We start from the raw sequence: 20,810 nt of genomic DNA on the forward strand, positions 1-20,810 counted from the left end.
ATCTATCATGATACACATCATTCTGAGGGAAAACATACCATTAAATGATAAACATGCAAAAACAACTATTTTCAGCAGAAGAACAATGTTCAACTTATTTATATGGAACTTGAAAATTTTCATATCTTTTATAATGAATTCAGTTGTGCTAAGTTCTTTATGGTCTGCTTTACTTTTTTTTTTATCATCATAAATGAGCACCAGTGCCAGGTTATATTTCTGTGTGAAGCTTCTCATTAAAGGCTGAAATATTTTGTCACAAGGCGACCTAAGTGTGRAAACATGATGAAGGGCGCCCTCTTTGGCCATCAGCAGAACAAACCTGCATGTTGAAAGTTAAAACCTTTGATAAAACTTGTTTTTTGTCCTTTTAGGTTCAGTTCAAATAGGGTGCAAAACAGTGTTTTGTTYTTGTTTTGCTTTTGCTGGGATGTAAATTTATTAAAACATTTTGTGAACAATAGCTATGTTTCACATAAAAAAGGAATGAAATTTTATGTGCTTTCTTGTTTCATAAAAGCTCATTTGTTTTCTTACGACATCATTACCTCTCGAGTCAGACAATGTATACAGACTGCTCAGTTTGTTACGCTGCTTTTATCCTCCCATGCATGGTTTTTGTTTRGCAGTCAGGCTTTGCTTCACTGGATCTGTTGTCAATTAAGAGGAGGAACCTTAATTGCTTTTGGAGCACTTCAGACTCCGTTCATGGCTGATTCACGGCTGCCCTACTTGGAAATCAGCCCAGAAAGTCAAAAACAGCAGGTCACATGTGGAAACTAACATCAACCTTGTATTTTGCAGTCCACAGTTCTGCTGCAGCCTTTGTGATCAACCTTTAACTTCAAACCTTTTGCCGTGTATCWGAAGTGAATTTCTTCACTTTGCAGTAAAGACACCTGTAACAACATCGTTGCAGTCTTGACTCAGCTGACCCGTACTGAACGGTAAATCCACTTGTGTGTCATGAATTATTCAGATTACAGTGGCTGTGTGATTCTGTCCTTTTTGGGCTTAAGAATGCCAGATCCTCAGTGGAAAATTGTGTAAGAGGACATTCAAGGCCTCTGTCAGAAGCAGTGTGATATTGTTTTCCGCCAAACCAGAAATCAAGGCCTTGGAGAGGCCTTTTTTATGTCAGGGATGGGGGTACTGTATGTTTTCTGACAGTTACTCCTTTTGAGATTAATGGGCTTATGAAAACCGTGTGTCGTCTTTCAAACGCCGAGCTCAATATCAGTCAGTGTTACCAGCATGATTGCTTTCTTCTGACAAAGAAATTCCAAAGATGGATTGGATGCTGTCAACAAAGCACCAAAGTAACAAAGTCTGGGGTTTTTTGCATTTGAGAAAAACTTAAGAAAACGAAGGCAAAAGCTTTTCAGTGTTTTTTCTTTTGAAAAGGAGACGTTTAAGTTTGTTGTTTACCCAATGAGACAAACTCTAATAAAGTCAAAGTGCTTCTTCTTAAACAGAGAAGTGCAAAGATGTTTCCTTTTGCTATATCAGTGCCCTGACCTCACTGAACCACAGCCAGATGCTCATAAATACATTCCCTTATTTCTACCCTGCTGTGGGTGCCAGTTAGGTCAGGAAATGGGTTTGTTTTGGGTGTTCTTAGTATATTCCAGCTAGAGCCACGCTTTCACGTTTCTCATAAGAGAGCTGTGCTGATTTCCTGAAACGCGCATGCATTCCTGCTTGTGGTTGACTGTAACGGTGGCGATCTGTTGAAAGCTTTAAAAACGGAGTCCAGTGTCCGCATAATGGAGACTTGTTTGTTCCAGACACCTGTGGATTAACCGGCCGGGCATCTCTGAGTCCAGATCTGGGAGCGTAAAAGTTAAAAAAAAAAAAAGAGAAATGACCAGGGTTTAGTCAAACCTGGTCAGAGAAATAAAAAGTCTCATCAAGTTAACCATGAATACAAATTAGTCTCATGGCAGAGATTGCTTCTGCRAAGGAATGGCTGAGCTTCACTCTATCATATTGGTGGTGAAAAGTTTGACATGTTTGAGTTGAGTAGGGACAGACAGGCCTGCATCCAAGCCTGGACTTGCTGGCCAAGAAAAAAAAAGTCCCTCACAGCTCCTCCATTTTCCCTAACATGCCCCTTCCTGACTGAATGGGCTGTTTAGGATTGCTCACCTTGTTTTTAAAAGTGCTGTGATTTATACTCTAATTTGTTCTTTTCAGCTGAGTGTGTGTTTACGACTGCAGCAGTGAGAAAACTGCACACTTTAACGCACTTTGACGCCGATCAAGATATTGGTCACAAAGTGGTGGAAACAAAGAYATAAATGATTCCGATTACAAATTATGTAGAGGTTCTATTTGAGCAAAAATATTGTAGATGARCCAACGAAACATAGTGTAGGTGTGCATGTAAAACATCTTCTGTTAAAGGWTCTGCATAATTGTTTGATCAGATCCATCTCCAAACAACCAAGAGATAAAGCTCATAGGTGGTGAGATGATTCTGGGTTATAGTTACAGTTCTGCCTTCATTTTTGTAATTATGTGTAGTGTTTTAAATATTTTTGAATGAAACACAAAGTTTTGTATTTTAAATAACTCGAAATGAGATGCAAAAAATAAATTACAAGAAATGTATAGACTCTATGTTCCACTTAATCTTACACAAAAGTTTTTTTTCTAACAATAAAATCTAAATATGTGATTTGCATCAAACTGCAAAAATGCTTTCTGATTACAGCTCTGATTATTTTATTTAAAAACAGTTTAAAAGCGTTGAACATTTAATGCAACATTCTCAGCAAAAATTGTGAAAGAGCCAATGAAAGAAAAAAGGGTGAGATTAAACAAATAACACAAATGGTGACAGGTGAGAGTGACACGACTGAGCATGAAAAAAACAACAACTACTGACACTTTGCTGATCCTGACTCACCGCTTTGTGTCAAACTCTGTCAGAGGTCAATCAGAGAAAAGATGTTCTCTGCCAAACCGCACAGATATTTTGTTGCAGTTGCAAAMGTTTTCAGCTTTCTGGTGAGTTAGTAAAGCAGAATATTGTATTACATTAGAAAACAATAACAATCATCGACTGTTCGATTGTTAAAATACGAGCTATATTTCATGAAATAATGTAAAAAAAACATAGGTCAAACTATTACCTAATTTGACGTTTGATTTGATTTTGTTAAGTAATAATCATAGTACGTCTATTAGTAATACTCGGATAACAAAAGAAAGTGAGAATATTTATGTCCATTGTAATCCAATGGAAAAACCGAATGCTGGAAAAAATATATAAATAAATAATAAAAAAAAGAAATCACAAAAAGAATAAAAACAAAACTCAAACGTAATCTTGTATAATATTTAAATAATGCTATATAAATAAGGGGCTGTAAATAATAACAAGCGAGAAGCAATTAATTAAGATCACTTAATTGTTAATGTGGAAATTGGATGTTACAAGTAAATATAGTAATTTTACCAGACCTAAAATTATAGTTAAAGTGGAATATGCTTCTTTTTATTCAGCTTAATTTAATGTACAATTCCATCTAAACTGGACTTAAGATTCTACACTGACAATGAATGAAAGTCAAATTAAAAATAACCCAATTCTTGCTAAATATGAATTATTAGAGGATTTATACATCTAATGTATTTCTAAAATGTAAAATTCAAATTCATCTTAGTGTTTATTTGATCAGACATAAGATTCTAATTGAACATCAAGTTTATCTTGCTGAAGACCAACAGAAAAGCCTAAACAGCCTGGGGTTGCACAACTAAAAGTTTTGTGGTAACAGTTACAAGTAAGATTATGAGTCATGTCAAACGGTGTTGACAGGCGCCGCGATGATGATGGCGTGTGTGGTGGAGCCCACATGTGATGATGTTATTCTTTGGAACAGCTTTGGAAAATGTAAAACGAAATACCAAGTTGCTCAATGTCAGTGTTGATGTAACCATATTTGAGTTGTGAGCGCCCATATTACAGCTAATTATGGGCTTTGGCCAGAGGGTTTTCGGCGTATTGCCTGGGCAACCTGCTGTGTTGTGAAACGTCAAGAACTTCTCTTCATCCTCACTAATTAGAGGAAATTCTGTCGTGCTGAAATTCGTAACATCTGTCACCGTCTTCCAAACACCATCAGTTCATTAACCCATCACACTTCAGACACTGTGTTCAACATGGTGAATTAGCTGATGCTATTTAGTGTTATCTTTTGTGCTGCTCGGTGCTATCATGTTGTGGGTCAATGAAACATCTGAGGAGGAGGGAAACTTGTTGTCAACAACCGTGTTGATAAATCCAGATCTCTGCGGTTTAATTCATGGTACAATTATCTCCAAGGAGAAGCTTTTGTGGAGCTTTTGAACTGGGCCCATATGCAGCGGACCAAAACCTGCTGCCACATCTCAAAACATCTAGAGATGGAAGTCTGCACTCAAGTGTTTCCTCCTACAGGAAAAAAAAAGATTATTAAGGCTTCAAAATGAATTAAAACAAATAAAACTGGAAAAGTTGCATTTCCTGCAAAAATGCTAGTGTGAATGCTGCATGTTGAAAACTTGAGCTGAATGTATATGAAATTGATCTGAAAATACTTAACAGCAAAAGTGTTAATGTGAGCTTACTTCGAAAAGCTGAAAGAAGTAAGAGAAAACCTAACTTTGCAGAAAAACTAGTTGAAAAAACAGAAAACAGCTAAAAGCTAAGAGCTAAAATAACTGAATATAGCTGAGAACATTTGTAAGAAGCATAAGTAGCACAAATGAGCTAGTGTAAAAATGAGCTTTTATCAACAAGTTGGAAAAAGCAGAATAAAAACAAGCAGATCTACAACTGAAAAAGGAAACAAAGTTAAATTAGCATAAAATAAGTTAAAAATAGCAGCCACAAGTTGAAGTTAGCACCTAGATATTGAAACTGCTGGAAAAAAAAAAACAGAAAAAATCATAAATAAAAGTGCCAATTTGTAGTAAAGTAGCAAAAACAGCCAAAATTTTCAGGAAAACAGCTAAAAAGTAGCTGGAATTTTTTTTAATTAGCATAAGGAAGCGTAAGGAACACAGGTTTGCTGAATTTAGCTAAAAAATGTTGTAATAGCTACAAAAATGTGTATTTAGCTTAGAAAAGCTAACCTTAGCTAATAACAGCTAAACATTAGCTAAAAYTTCAGCAAATAGCTGAATATATCAGAAAGCATCTGTAAGAAGCCTAAACAGCACAATGCGTCAGAAAAAACACAAAAAAGTAGAAAAAGCAGAAGAATAGTGGAAAAAGGCAGAATTTTAGCTAAATTGGCAGAAAAAAGTTAAAATTARCAAAAAAGTAGCTGAAATTAGCACAAGAAAGTAAAAAAGAGCATAACCAGAAYAAAAAGTGTAAGGTGCTGTAAAGATTTAGAAACATTTTAAAGGATTTTAAGGCTGTTGAAAACTCCATTCATTTTCAATGATAAAAAGTGGCTAAAAAAGTATAGCTAAAAAAGTAGAACTAGCTGAAATGCCGAGCGTCATAGCAGCCCTCACATGAATGAGCTGAATGTTTTGATATATGWATGAATTGTTGAAATAGCACAAAAATTGTGAAATGAGTTAGATGCTGAGAAACATGAGGAAGAAAAACTGATGGTGAATGCTGTGAAGCATTCACACAACAAYKTTTTTGGATCACAGAGCTGATTCTTTACTTGGCAGAACTGCAATTCTGAGAGTTTCCTTTGCTAAAAGCAGAAGTTTAATGACAGTTTGAARATGTATTYATTTTCCATCATGAATGTTTAATGACAGCGCCTATAATTAACATCATGCATGATGTATTTTGATTATAGGGTGGAATCAAACAGAAAATATTAAAGTTTCAAAACAAAGGTTTTGMAAAATGTGACACAAGATTGTGCAAAATGTTATTTTTATTTGAGCAAAACGACCAGTCTGCAGTTCTCAACGGTAGAAACTCTTGGCTTAAAGCTCTGGCAATACGCATTCCTTCAAGGGATGCTTATTAATYAAAATATATTGGATTTGACTGTCAGATTTTAGATGAAACCTGTTTATGATCACACTTTTACACTAAAAATCCTGTCACTTATCATGACTAAAAATCAGATTATTACTTACGTTGTTCCTGTTTGAACCACCTGACCTTTACTTTAGGAAACCCAGAAATCCCCTCTCAGCTTCTCTGTCAGAACTTYAGCTTGCTGTATCAAGTGTTAATGCAGGGAGAGATAAGTTAGTGTAAGTGGTACGACCCGTCAGCCAAGAACTTTTTTGTAAATGATACCCACTCCTCTGAGACTGTTTGACCAAACCAAGCGAGGCGTTATAAGCTTTCTGCAGCTAAAATGTTTGAGTTGAAGCTGATTTGTCACTGTCTCCTTGTCTTCGCGTGATTCATCTCGAACCATTCTCTACCTTCTTCTTTTTGTTTTCTAAAACGAAACCAAGACAAGTGAAAGCAGGCCCAGGAGGACAGGTTTGATGGGCTACTTTTAATAGTTTTCTTTCCCCCCGCACACACATCGGGGGAAAGAATTCTGTTTTTCCAGCTGAATGTGGGATAGAGGTGAAGATGTTTTCAAAAACTTTTTTTTCAGAAAAATAAAAAACTACTGTCATGCTTTATGAGTAAAATTCAATCTCTGAAATTACTGGCAAAACTTAAATCGATTTTGCAGACTTTTTAAAAGTTGACAGAAGAGCCAGCTGAGAAACGTAAAAAGATCTGTCCTTTGTGCTTTTATGCAAAAACCTTCCTAACACTTGCTTTTTTTCCCCCCTTCCCAGCACCATAGGTCATATGAAGTTCTCAGGGAGGAGCAAATACTATCTGCAATCATTATCAACAAGACAGTGCAAAGTGATGACATATTTGCAGAAGCAGCCTGTCTAACAAGACGTGTGTCACGGGTGACTGAGGACACGCATTTGGTCGTTCATCTCATCATCAGCAGCACTGACGAAACTGTGGGCTCGGTTACACCTTTTTGTTCTGAGAAAAGTATAAAACCCACACAAATAAGCCCAAAGTTACAGTAAACATCAACGGATGTATGGTAATGATCACAGTTTTTAAACACTTTGGAGGCAATGATCTGGGTGGAAAATACATGTTTTTGTTAGGAGATGATTAAAAAGCTCTTCATCTTTTGTATTTTTAATGCAAGTTTTTCTGCAAGAAATGCAGTGTGAATGCATTGAAAAAGCATTAATTGTTAAAAAACTAAAATTAGTAAAACAGCTAAAAAAAAATAGCAGCCAAATGATCATAAAAGTCAAAAAAGTGCATCATTAGTTTTACAGATACTGATTTAAAATTTGGTGTGGTTGTAGCTTCGACTGATTCCCAACACATATTCTAAGAGTTGAAAGTTTGTCAAACTTTATTTGATTTATTTATTCTAATTATCATTGTGTCTGTTAGTAAAATATCTCAAGGACCATTGGATTGATTTTAGTGAAACTTTCAGTGATATATTAATAGGAAATACATCCACAACTAATTAAGTTTAGGAGCCAAACATATTCTGGAACACTGGTTCCCAAAGTTGGGATCGGGACCCTTTTGTGGGTCACGAAACATCAAGTGAGGGTCCCCAGATGATTTCCAGACATCAATTTATGATTAATGCATTTTTATGGAATAATCATAAATTAATAAAATTTATATCGTAGTGGTTTGTTTATAATATTTTTACAGAGTTATTAGCAAAGTTTGCATACTGGGGTCAAGAGTATCTGCAACTGTTAAACCAGCTATAGTTCAGTCGATGTTACAGATTTTAATCCATTTGTATTTTTATTTGGGAGTTATTCAAAACATATTTTGTGACAGCTCACATAAAATTGTGCTAATGCTGTCTTCGGGGATTGATCAAAGCTGCCACAATTTCTCATCCATGAGATGATCTTTGTTTTAAAGTCGGGCAGTGATGATAACTGGCATTATTCCTTCAAGGAATGTCTTTCGTTTATTTCTATTCTGGACAATTTTATATTCAACGCTCTAATTAGTTAGGTTGTATAAGGGCCACAATCTAAAATTATATTTGTTTTATCCTGAGCAGTCCTGCATAGCCAGACAACTCACACACACAGATGAGGAAACACTGAGTTTGGCCTGAGTGTGACATTAAAGAGCGTGACTCAGCTCCGGTGCCAGACTGGGAACAGAAACCTTGGAGTGACCGGCAGTCTTTCAGGGGAGTTTACATATAAACACATTCAACATATGGGTGGAAATATGGGCCTGGAGGGGTAAATAAATGACACCGGTCTGGAGCTCTCAACATTTTGCAAACAATGGAACTTTTTAATGTAAACTTGGACTTGAACTCGGAAATGATTAAACTAAAATCTTCACATCTAAAACAGTTGAGTTCTTGTTTCATTCAACAATGCGTCTCTTTGCAAGTAATAGGAACTTTTAAATTTCCTTCCTAAAATGTGTTTAAATTTGTTTTTGCGTCTCTGAATCAAAGCAGTAGCTCACAGGTGAGTTACTTGGTTTTGATTCAAACCAGCTCACCTGGTGCAGCCTGGGGAAAACACACCACCGTCTGGCTCCAGGTGGGAGCTGCTGGTTTGAGCTTCAAGACAAAATGAGTCCCTTGTGTTTTCATCCAAACTGCAAGTTTGTCTTACAGCTCAGCAATTTTTTTAAATAAAGATTTAGCAGTTATATTTCACAGAATCAGAACACATCACACTTCATAGTGTGTCATGTCACACATTCGTCCAGCAGATGGCAGCACAGGCCTAGAGATGAGAAGACTAAAAAAAACAACTCCTTTCCTTGATTTCATTCTTATTTCATTTCTGTGCTTGTCTTATTTCTGTAATGAAAATATTGTTTGAAACAGTCACATATTTAACAGAAAAACACCCTAATGCAGTTAATTGKGGTTATTAGGTGTGTAAAGATGCTTCTTGAACACATAAAAACGGTGCTAAGTCAGTATATGCCAGCAGGTGGCAGTYTTTACACAGGTTTGTTTCTAAGATAAAGTTTTTTTATATTGTTATCTTTTTAGGGAATGCTAAAACACAGCAGAAATAGTTTCAGTCTTTTAAGACCTATTGTTTGTGTATTTATTATGAACAATTTTTTTTCAAAATTTGCACCACTTTCCAACTTTTTGTTTTGCTGACCTTTTGCCTGTTCAATTTGTTAAATAAAACATTAGGATGCAAACAGAACTCTCTTCTCAACAGGATTTTTTGTGGCATGTTTCGCAGATCTTTTAGATTGTGCAGCATTTGGGCCGCTGGTTTTTAATTGGACATGTGGTCGTCACCGACGAAGCYGCCAAGGTCCTCTTCTGATTAGAATATGATAACAAAGATGAAACATTTGACCCCACATTGTTGCCGTTAATCACTTCATCTCCTCCCATGAAAACATTTCAGAAATACAACGCGGAGACCACACATTCAGAAATAGCTCCATTACAAATGTCCCTGCAGAGCTGCAGAGCTGGAGGTTCAAAGGCACCTCTGATTGATGTGACACTATGAAAAAAAAACATTGACAGCAATAGCCCACATTTCTCATTGGGTTCGGCGGTGTCAGCTTCCTTTTCTCTCCATCCTTCATCTGCTCACCGCCTGTCCCCTCCACGATGAAAGTCGAACAAATCTGCTGACATTGATCCTGTCTCCTCGGCTGGCCTAATTTCATTTCAGCCGGAGAGAGACGGCTATCTCCAAAGATCTTGACAGACAATTGTATTTACTATTTTCTTTTCACAAGCCAATAAAGGAGGAGCAGTTATTGCATCAGATTATATGAAAAACYGTTTAATGATTCCAATTTATAACTCTAGACTGAATAATGATACAGTTAAGGGCTGACGTGCCGTGATAAATGAAGGCTCATATAAAACATATTTGGAGTGAAGAATGGCTGGAGATGAATTGCTCTGTGATACAAACTCATGATAAAGAACAGTAAGAGCCACTAGAAGACTTAATAATGTGCTATTCATTTTGAAGTGATTTTGCTGGTTAATAAAAGAGCACAAATTAAAAATATATTTATTGTAGAAAGATGTCTCTGATTATTACCCCCATGACGCAGCCACCCTAATCTAATCGYAGCCCATCTTTTTAGATTGAACCTTTCAACTCCTCACTTTCTCTCTCCATCACTGCAGACTTGGTGCATTCCTGTGTGTGTGTGAGTTACACGATGCATAAGTTTTCTTCCCGAGCATATATTACCCGAGGAGAGATTGTTCATGCTGCTGTTTGAATTCCACGGTCCAAACAAACCCACACCTGCAGCAGCACTGTTTTATTTTAATGATGCTGCATGTGAAAATCCTTGCCATTCCATATGCATTCATCAGTGTTGACACATCCTTGAACTGCTGCAATAAAATCCCATACTAGCCACAGTTCATATCATTTCAAGTCAGGGGAAAGCATGCAGTCAGGATGCTGAATGCTGTGGAAAAAAACCCACGATCAAGTGCTGAACCTTTTTTTAAAATCGCGGTCAAGGACCTTGGTTTCTGCACAGGTTGTGGAAATCAGAATGTGTAACATTTCTATGGTTCTTTTCACTCACAGACAGACATTGAACTCACGAGATGAAAGAACCCACAGTCTATATAAATTAAATTATTGCCACCTTTTTTTTTTCAGAAAAGGGTTCATCTGTTGTTTTGATTTGTATTGTAGCCATTTGAACCAGGATCCAAGTCATTAGGTTTGCTTGATTTGCTCTGCAAATGTGATCCTCGGAATTTAAAGAATTCATATTTTTTTTCTGAAAGAAAACAATGACTTTCTTTATTCTCACGTGGCAGAGGGGAGACGTGAAGATCTCACAAGTGACATAGTTGCATGTTAAACAGGAGCAAAGATCACAACATTCATTTGTTCAAGGCCTTTTTTTCTTTAGACAGCAAATTTATCAACAATCTTTTAGAAAATACTAGGGCACACCTGCTTTCACGTTATCTACTAGAAAAAAGAAGCACTGAAAATTATCCAAGGAGTTATCATGGTCACACTGAAGCCTGGAGGATGCTTAAAGCAGACTACCTGAACCTACAAAAGAGAATGAAGATGAAGAGATAAAACACTTTTTTTTCTTAAAAATGTGTTTGATTTGACAGCACAATGACTTCAGAGTTAAAGTGCYTGTGACATCAAAATTTTTTAAGCAAATATGAATGAATTTTTGTAATAAAAACACCGATAATTGATTGCAAATAAAAAACAGCATTTAATACTGCTGTGATGAACAGTTGTTGAGATATTTGCCTGTGAAGTAACAGGAAGTGACAAAGGGGATTGTCTGAATGTAAACAGAGCTTTGCTACAATGGCTAACACAAACTGTAAAGAAGAATCTGATGGGTTTTTTTTAGATTATTTTGAGTCATCAGAGAAATGAAGGAGTCAAGTTCAAATAATATTGTTTTAAAGAAAGATCATGGAGTTCATTTCCTTAAAGATTTCCCCTTTGATGTCACTTCCTGTTTCACTTTGGCTGAACCAAGTTCATAAGAAAATGCCAGTGACAAAAAAAAGGTTTTATGCCAAGTTTCATACAAAGATGCTCTTTGACTTTTTTGTATTTGAAGGATATGAATGTCACAGTCACTTTAAATCTGTTTGTGATTTGTGTCTAAATATTTTTAAAACTGACGATCTTTCAAATGAACCCGTTTTTACTGTTTATTAGTGTTAGCACTGCAAGCTAATGTAGATGCTTGAAAACATTTTTTTTTTACATTTTTTTTAGCATATTGTCAGAATTCTGCACTCAGCACACAATTTAGTCTACCATAACAATATACATGCCTTACATCCTGCATGGTCATGTTTTAGCAGAAATCTGAATGAATTTTTTTGAGCATCCAATTTTAAGTTTAAACAGCACTTTACATGTTTGTGAGCACATTTAGGAATACCAGAGTTTGGGGAATACTCATGAATTTAAATTTTATCGGGTCATATTTCTTTAAAGTTTACTTTAACCATGATTATGTTACTGCTGTAAACTGTGTACTTTTTAACTATGTGTTGTATTTTAAGAAACACTAAAGAACATTCAGGGTGTTTTAAATCCCAGCTTTCCTCTTTTTTTTATTCAGTATGGCATTATACAACGAGGTGGCAAAGGGAAAACGGAAAGAAGTGTGTTAGAGGACAGTAAAACAAGCCACCCTGAGGTCTATAAAACCGATTTCCCCTCTCAACAGCCCCGTCCTTCAGATGCAGATCAACCGTGATCACCTGACAGTTCCGGACAGAGGAAGAGCTAAGCTCTTCTTGACCTCTCAGAACCAGCCTAGCAACACCCTCTGTTCTTACGCCTCTGGACACCCACACACCGTCTTTCCCATCTATGCCACCTCCACCCAGGCCTCCCACCTAGAGCCTCAGTCCTTGGAGAAGACCTTAGACCAACGAGGGAAAAAGGAGCTTGTGAATGGGGCCTGAACTGGCCTTTGTCTGGCCGTGCTGCAAGGTCTCTTTATTTACACAGTCTTTAACGCTGTATGTTTTCTTGTCTCCTAATTGCTTTGGCCTTTGCTGCCCCTCGGTCAATCAATACCTCCTCTCCAATGACATCAGCAGCTCTATTCAACAAGATCTTTCCAGGTGATGGGTGTTCTGTGGGAGAGCTGGTGGGAACAAGTCATGCAAATGTAGCTGAGGCTTTATTTATTTATTTTTTGGCATAATTGTCCCACCTAGATACCTACTTATTAAGCTGCAATCTCTCAATCAGGGGTGGGCACCTCATGATGTGATTAAGATTCAGAGGGCGGTGATTTATATGGAATATAAAACAAATACAGCTGCATTTTGATTCAGGAAAGTCCTGAGCATAAAATCTTTCAGACATAAAAAAACAAACTCTACACCAAAGTGCTAAACAGGTTTCAGTTCAGTGATGTTATAGCAATTAAATAAACAAAATATGTCAAAATTCAGCCTCTTTATCTCTTTGCTTTTGGTCTTTTTTATAGAACATATGCGTGACTTTGTTAGTATGTTTGCCATAGAATGATCACGATTTATCATGGTTTCAAAGGGTGCATCTCCCTGGGCTGTCGGAGACTTGGTGACTCAGAATTTTGAAAACAAGTCAACTTTTATGTCCTGATGCATCTCAATAGTCCAGGTAGAAAAACCTAAAAAAAAGTCCTCTGTGTTCTTCTTTGTTGAAAACGCTTGAATTTTTAGTTACAGCTCACCGAATCCTGAGTGCGATCAAGTGACCAGCAAATTGTGCTGCCATGTTTCATGCAGGCAGCAGTTGAAAATAATTCATTTTTGTGTTCACGACTTGGACAGCTGTTTTCTAAAACGCATTACTTTGTCGCCCATCATACAATGTTTCAACCCATTCTGGAGACTCCACTGCAAACACCAACTGGTCGCCAACAGCAGCACAGAAATGACTTTTAAGGCTGTTATGCAAAACATGTAATCAACAAACATCTAGAGTTGTGGAGTGCCTTTTTGAGAATAATTTTATCATCTAACATCATAGAAGTATTTTTAAACATTGGCTTTCAAGGCTGAAGCTGCCACTTCTATGCACCTCTGTTGTGTGAGCTGCACCTCCTCACTTCAGAGTTTCGCCTTTTACAGGAYGGTATTAACTTCAAACAATAATCAATGTTTGATATTTGCAAATAGATTCAGAACCATCTAGCTAACTCTCTGAGCTGGCGACATGTGATAAGTTTGACTCATGTAAAAGTCAGTGCAATCAAAACAATTTTTCCGACCTTTGACCTTACAGTAGAGCTGGAACGAGGAGTTGACGTGCCACCACCTTTACTTCCAAGCGTGTGTGTGAGCAGTGCATCAATCACAAGAGGTGTAACCCTCTCCTGTGTCCAATTCAGCAGTGATTCTCTCGAGCAGGACCGTGGCGATGTTTAGACAGAGCCGGGAGTAATTATCTTTTTGTGTACTTTAATAAGGAGACATCCGAGTGCTCGAATGATGAGGACACACACATACACACACACACAAAACTACCATACAGTGATATTATCCCCTTCATTGCGTGTAATTAAAACATAAATAATTAAATGCCACTAACTAACGTAGCTGGTATGCAAATGTGATGATTTAGTGAGTTGAAGAACACAGGGATTTTTTTTTTGCCAAATGGGGGCCATTTAAAGTCGACCTTTGGAAATGTTATTTTGAATGCAATGTGATGGTGCTGTTTAATTTGAAGAGGTACTTATCCCAAAGTCAACATCTTACTTCTGTTTTCCTGACGCATACTCAGTCACCATATATTAGGCAGTAGCCTGGCAACCACAAGAGTAGAGCTGTACCAAATGGATATGTTTGCAATATGACGGGCCCAGTGTGCTCCTTACCGCTGACCCCGCCTGCCATTTTGTTTCTGTCCTGCGAAGGTGTCAGTGATAAACGTTACCTTGTCTCAGCAGGTGTGCCTGGATGGAGGGCCCTGCGGCACGGAGGGGGTCACCAACCCCGCAGTGTTTCCCCCCAGTTATTTGAATAATGGGCCATTAGGACGGCTGGATGTCCAACGTTAAAGTAGCTGTATGTGTCTCCTAGATAAAAGACATAATTACCTGAGAGAGGGAGGATGTGTTGGTGCACACTTTTCCTCAGCTGGGCTCCAAAGCTCAGCGTTGACACACTCCTGCCATTAGATGGCGACAGAGAGAGCGAGGAAAAAAAGAAGGTTTGGGAAGTGAAAGCTCCTGTCAAGGCCTGTTTTCACAACAAAAAATGATTATGCAAATGAAAATAAATCACAAGGACTACCTCACAGCTTAGTTCAAACTCTGGCATTTGAATTTTAGTCACGTTCAGAAGGAGACATAGAATRTCTCCACGGGACGTTCGTTCAGCAGTAAGAAAGAATATTTTCCTAAAACCACAGCACACGTGTTTTTAAAAAGACGTATATTTTTTTGTCATGTATTGTTCCTAATTGAATTTCATAGTATCATGGTGAACAGAGGGTTGGCAATTTAGTTTGGAAAGAGGTAAAGTTGTCCTTTTTGGTCGTCATTGTGGCTCCTTTTACCTTTCATAAATCTGGTTCAAGAGAGACTTGCCATGCTTTCAATGAAAGCGTGGATGCAAAATTTAGAGCCGTATTCATGTGAACTAAAAAGATTTCCAATTAATGATAAGTTCTTTATCATTTATTTGCCCTTGGGGTTTTTTTATTCCTCAATTGCTATCACCTGATAAAAGCATCCTTTTAGCAGAAAGAAAAGAAGCCCATTTTCATGACCTCCTCTAATGCATTTCCATCCATCTTCACTGCCTCAAAAAAAGTTTTCACCTCTCCACAAAACATGTTAATTGCCTTCATGAGCTTAGTACAAAGAAAATATCTACACGTTAATTATCCAAATATGTTAGAAACCCATCTGCAGAAAGGCATTGAAATTACTAAATTGTGTTTTCTCCTTTTCATCTTTCATTTTGGACACATTGTTAATCAAAAGCCTTCAGAAATGTGCAGATGGGTAATCCTTATGTTTGCCAGGAGCAGCCTGGTTCAAGGTGAGTGTTTCATGCTCCCAAGCCCTTCTGTTTCTCTCCTTTGTGTTACTTTGGTTACATATCCTGATGGGCTGTTCACTGTACCCAAATAGGGACTTTCTTTGCACAAATGCAGACTCTCACACAGGCAAAAAAAACAAAAAATTAAATTAAAAAAAAGTCTTACGACTGTAAAGGTTTGCGGACTCTCCTCTACATACATCTGCCTACCACCTATTTACAGCTAAGCTTAGATTTCTGTTACAGTTGGATCTTTTTTTATGCCGATATTAATTAGAATCTGGTTTGAGGCTAGCAAAACTGTTTTCCTGYCTCAAACCTGAATAAAAGCAAACATGAGAAGCTGACACTGATGTTGATGCTTTAACCTCAAACATCAAGACACTTTAGTGCCGAATGTTACAAAACTGAACACTTAACCTTTTCGAATTTATGTAGCGAACTAGCTTAAAAGGACTGATTGTGGTTAAAGTTGCTTCACACACAAATATTTACACAGACAGAAACATACGAAGATCCTGAAGCAAATGAAGGATTTATGCCAAAATTACACAAAAAGCTCTTTTGAAATACAGACTCTAATAATTATTTTCATATTTGCATTAAATCCATCATTCAGTATATKTGGTCTAATTTAAATGCAGTTTTTTTGGGTTGTTAAATCACCTTTCTTTCCTGCATCATATTCAGTTTGTATGAGTTTTATTTTTTATCATGCTCCAAAAAGTTGTATCTATGAATTGAAACGACAACACGGTTTGTGTCTCTGTTTTAACATTGTAGAGTTTAACAGAGCAGGAGCAAAGTTTTCACAAACTCCCACGTGATATTATGTTATTATGTTATTTACCTGGTGAAATGATTTAGTTAATGATTGTGCAGAGACCTCGAGTTAAATGTACAAAAAATGCAACAAAACAGAACATTTTTCTAAACAAAACTGCTGAAATTGTGAAAAGAAAACAAAAAACCTTCATATTTCAGAAAACATTTGAATTCTGTCTTCTATTATTCATTTTTGCTTTGTTTTAGGTTTTATTGTTAAACGTGTTGGGTTTTTTCATGCAAGTATTGTTTTTATTCAAACRTTGTTCAGTTTGACACCTCTGTGATAAAATCAAAACTCATTTAACATAATAAACTCTTWTTGCAATGTGAAAAAAATTGGATTTTTTTTTTCATGTTGATGTTACTTTTACTCCACATCCACACAGCACGTGGYACATTGGCTTTAATTTTAACACTATTGTGTCACTCAATTCACAGCACAACAGGTTTTTCTTGGAAAATGAAGTTTAGAGTTTACAAGAACAGGCGGATCATTTACACTCAGGTGATTAATTTTTTTTAATAACTTCAGCTTCCTTTGTCTTTGCAGTTACGTAACGGTGAACTATTCAAAAGGTTGAAATGAAATGTTTATTTACAAAAAAACTCACCTTTTTCGCAGTTGACGTGAAATAAAGGTTGCCACTGTCATCAGGGCAGCAATGAGAGACAACCTCCATCTGGAGTCTTTGTGATGCTTAGGCTGATATACGTACATGTAGAAGAAGAATGACATTACTCTTTTGTGTTTCAGTTTACACACACAAAAAGGATCAGACATTTATTGTGAAAGTCCAAAGTTAGTAAGAAAGGTTAGGGACAGGACAAGGTTAGAAAYAAACTTTTCTAAGAACTCACTTTAACTTACCTTTGAGCACCTGCACGCATTTCCTCTGGCTCTCATCATGTTGTTCAAAGTTTCAAGTTCAAACACTTCAAATGTTCTGTTGAACACGCACCAGAGAGATTTTTAAAACAGCATTTTTCAGAAGATTTAGCCACTCTGTCCTTCGTACTCAAGTTGTTTTGTTGTGTATTTGCAGCTACTATTAAAAACAAGTTATATTCTTCCATTATGTTAAAGGGCCAATATTATGTGTTTCTCAGGCATATATTTAAATACTATAACATAATAAAGTATCTATGTCACCTTTAGTTGTTATTGAAATGCTGTTTTTGTGTTTAAATAGAAAATAAACTTATCTTCTCATCACTTCCTCTTCTAAATGCCTTGAAATTGGCCTCTGTCTCTTTAAGAACCACCTTCTGCTTCTGTTCAGTGGGGGGTTGCGCCTGCACTATGATGCAGTTTACTTGGCATCTGAAAATACATTTCCTCAAAGGTATTTTTAATCTGAAAAGAGCTTCTCTGAGAACTATTGTTGAGCGCTCAGCAGACAGTTAGGTTTCACTTTCAATTTCACCCGAGAGCCTGCGGGAGTCATGGGCGGGGTGTGTGTGTGTGTGTGTGTGTGTGTGTGTGTGTGTGTGTGTGTGAGGGGGGGGGGGTGCGCTCTGCCATGAGGAAGTTTGGCTCAAAGACACGTCCCAGGGGTGTTTCTGGTCTCCAAAGTTGTTTCTAGTCCCCACCTGTCGTTTTGCTCCTCAGCATGGCTTCCTAAAAACGCTGCAGGATTTATCAAACATGCATGAATGAGTCAAAGCAAGGCTTTAGGCATGTTTTTATGAGTACAACATTATAACATGATATAAAACTCAAAAAAGTTGATTTTACATGACATTGCCCCTTTAAAGAATTATCCATATATAATGCTATATACTATATATAATGCTTTTGAATCTTTCCTCCAAAGCTGCCCTATGCAACCTGATGAGGACAAGCTCGGCCCGAACGATCTATCCAGGACTTGTGCTGTGATTTATTGTTTCAGTAAACTTAAGGAGATGTTAAAAGAACTAAACTGTTATTTTCTGGATTTCAGCTTCCGAGTTTGTGATTTTTTTGTTGACATTAACACATTTTTGTAGATTRACAGGACAGACAGTTGCAGCTGTGCAACGTTCTGGTTTCTCCACCCRTTTCAGAGACAGCTTCTTCTTTTCAGGCTGATTGTAACCTTTGCTTGATTCGAAAGGAAGCTTGTCCACTGTGTTGGAAATGACCTTAAAGCTTCCAACACAAGCATACGGCTTTATGAGGAAACTAGTGAACAACAAATCAGCCTTGAAGACATAAAACTGATCTTTGCTTTTCAGCTTGTTCATATACTTACAGCTTTCATGTCTGAAGGATGTATCAAGTTTTTTTTTATTTATATCTTGACTTTTCCGTCTGTGGCCACAACATGCACATTACCTATCCTTTCTGATGATATCTGACTCAGTCAACATGTTCTTGTGAGAAAACTCTGATCAATTCAGTCCTTCATTATAATTTGGGCACGCAAGTCTCTGCATGTCTCACCTAGAATGGCCTGTTTCTTTTGTCCCTGCTCGCCACAAGGCCTGACACGCTTACGGAAAGCGTCAGCTGAGTGCTGTGGTACTGGCTTCAGCGGCGGGGTTTGCAAACAGCTATAAGGCTCTTCAAGGCTGAGCACTGACCTCGCACCAGAGGTTTAGCACTGGAAAAGAGGTATTCAAGGGAAAGGTTACGCAAGTCAAATAATGCCCACAAAAACCCTTCCATGCAACACATAAATTTGATATTTTGATGGAAATTCCAGACTTTTCACGGAGCGCCCTTGAGGAACTTTTTTTTTTATCACTCGGTTAACACTTTGACACAGCTCACCACTTTCACACTCATTGTTCCATCCCTTCTCTTCCTCTCCAGTGGGTAACATAGCAGGGCAGAAATGTTGAGTCTGATCGCCCTGCACTCCTCAGCTCCTCCAATTCACAATGTTCCGTTGTCGTTTAAGAGACTGCAATATTCACCAGTGTGCCGAATCGAGCACTTTGMTGGAAAACAACTTGTTTCCTCTACTTCGCTTCACATCTCTTGAAGCGCAAAAAAACTCCAATCTACCCACCTTAACCCTGAGGACTTTGTGATCTAAAGCCAAACCTTTGAAGGTGTGTATTGGTGAAGGGGGAAAAAAATGCTTAAGCCTTTCACATCGATAGAACTAGCTATCATCATGTATGAGTTTCAGCTGCACAAGTGAGTCCTCGGCTTTAATTAAACTTTTTTCAGAGTGTATCTTCTACGAAAATCAAGCCCATCTCTCTGGCATTTGTGTGTCGAGAAGCTCGCCCTCTTTTAGTTCTCCTCAAGTGGTCGATACATTAAAACTTGAACTGATTGATTTTAGAATGGCTGCGCCATCAGTGTTCCTGCACGGCCATTAACCACATCTGAAGTATCTTACTCATCAAGCGTTAGGCCAGGGATTGATAATAGCTTGACCGCCAGGGCCTATCTTACCCATCCTTTTTCAGGAGGTCTTGTATTTAGCACCCAGAGCACTTGTGGCACATCTCAAACAGCACAAGAGTATTCACACAGCGGCTGAGTGGAAAGCTTTTTTCACATTTGTCTGAACCTCATGAATACATTCCAACTCTAACTACTTGCTTTGCCTTAATGTGGAATTTCAAACAAGGGATGAGACCAATTTATTTATTTGTATTCCCACCATCTTAGTGATACTCTTGAACACAATGATGGCAGGCGTGATAATCTCTGTCTTTCATCAGCAAAGTGGCCCTGCACAAAACCCATCAGTAATGCATTCGCTATTGATTGATGGTCGCTCCGGCACTACTAGGCAACACCATTATTACCATGCATAGATTCCAGGTTGCCCACAATAAAATCATTGTCTTGATTTAAGTTATTCACTCCCAAGGTGTCATTAGAGCACACTGGGCTTTTGCCTCATATTGCTTTCTTCCTCAACAATTACAGGCATTCTCTGTCATCATCTTTAAACAAACCAGTCACAGGAGACAATGCTGCCCGTGCAACAGGTTAAAAGATGAGTTAAGCGAATCTACAAAACTATTTTAAAACTTTTTAAAATAATGTAAAAGCCATAGGTTTGTTTATTTTGACACTTGAGATGCAAATCAAAGCAAGCAAAACTGAAACAATGTTTAAAAATCTTAATTTCTTCCCTAATTTGACAGCCTGTTTAAACCTTAAAGTGTTTATTTTAGAACCAGTTCAGAACAAAGGTCTCTTTATTATCACATGATAAATAGACTATTTGTGAGTTTGCAACAACTTTATAAGGCATTAGCATTTATTTATGAAACTTACACAGTACTGTTTGTTAGCTATTTGGCAAGTTTGGMAAGTGTATTTGTATTAATTTATTTATTAGACTTTCATTTTCAAATGTTCGTCAGTATATACATGTGAGCACCATGAGTATTTGTGCAAAATTTGTTTTGGAAAAAAAAATAGTCATGAAGAAAGCTGAGCAATCAGCAAAACTATTTTACCAGTATTAATCAAACAGCGAGTCATCTTCAATGTAAGAACGATAA

General features: G+C 37.3%; 1 long non-coding RNA gene across 1 annotated transcript in view; it reads left to right on the top strand.

Annotated features, from left to right (window-relative positions):
• LOC106519206 (uncharacterized) overlaps nt 1-7,141 on the top strand; it is a 9,192-nt gene extending 2,051 nt beyond the window's left edge. Inside the window, exon 2 of the long non-coding RNA XR_001310419.1 lies at nt 6,775-7,141. This is a non-coding gene — a long non-coding RNA (uncharacterized LOC106519206). The remainder of the gene's footprint in view (nt 1-6,774) is intronic.
• Nucleotides 7,142-20,810: the final 13,669 nt, after the last annotated feature.

Source organism: Austrofundulus limnaeus, unplaced genomic scaffold (assembly GCF_001266775.1).
Source record: "Austrofundulus limnaeus strain Quisiro unplaced genomic scaffold, Austrofundulus_limnaeus-1.0 Scaffold2, whole genome shotgun sequence".
NCBI classification, from domain to species: domain Eukaryota; kingdom Metazoa; phylum Chordata; class Actinopteri; order Cyprinodontiformes; family Rivulidae; genus Austrofundulus; species Austrofundulus limnaeus.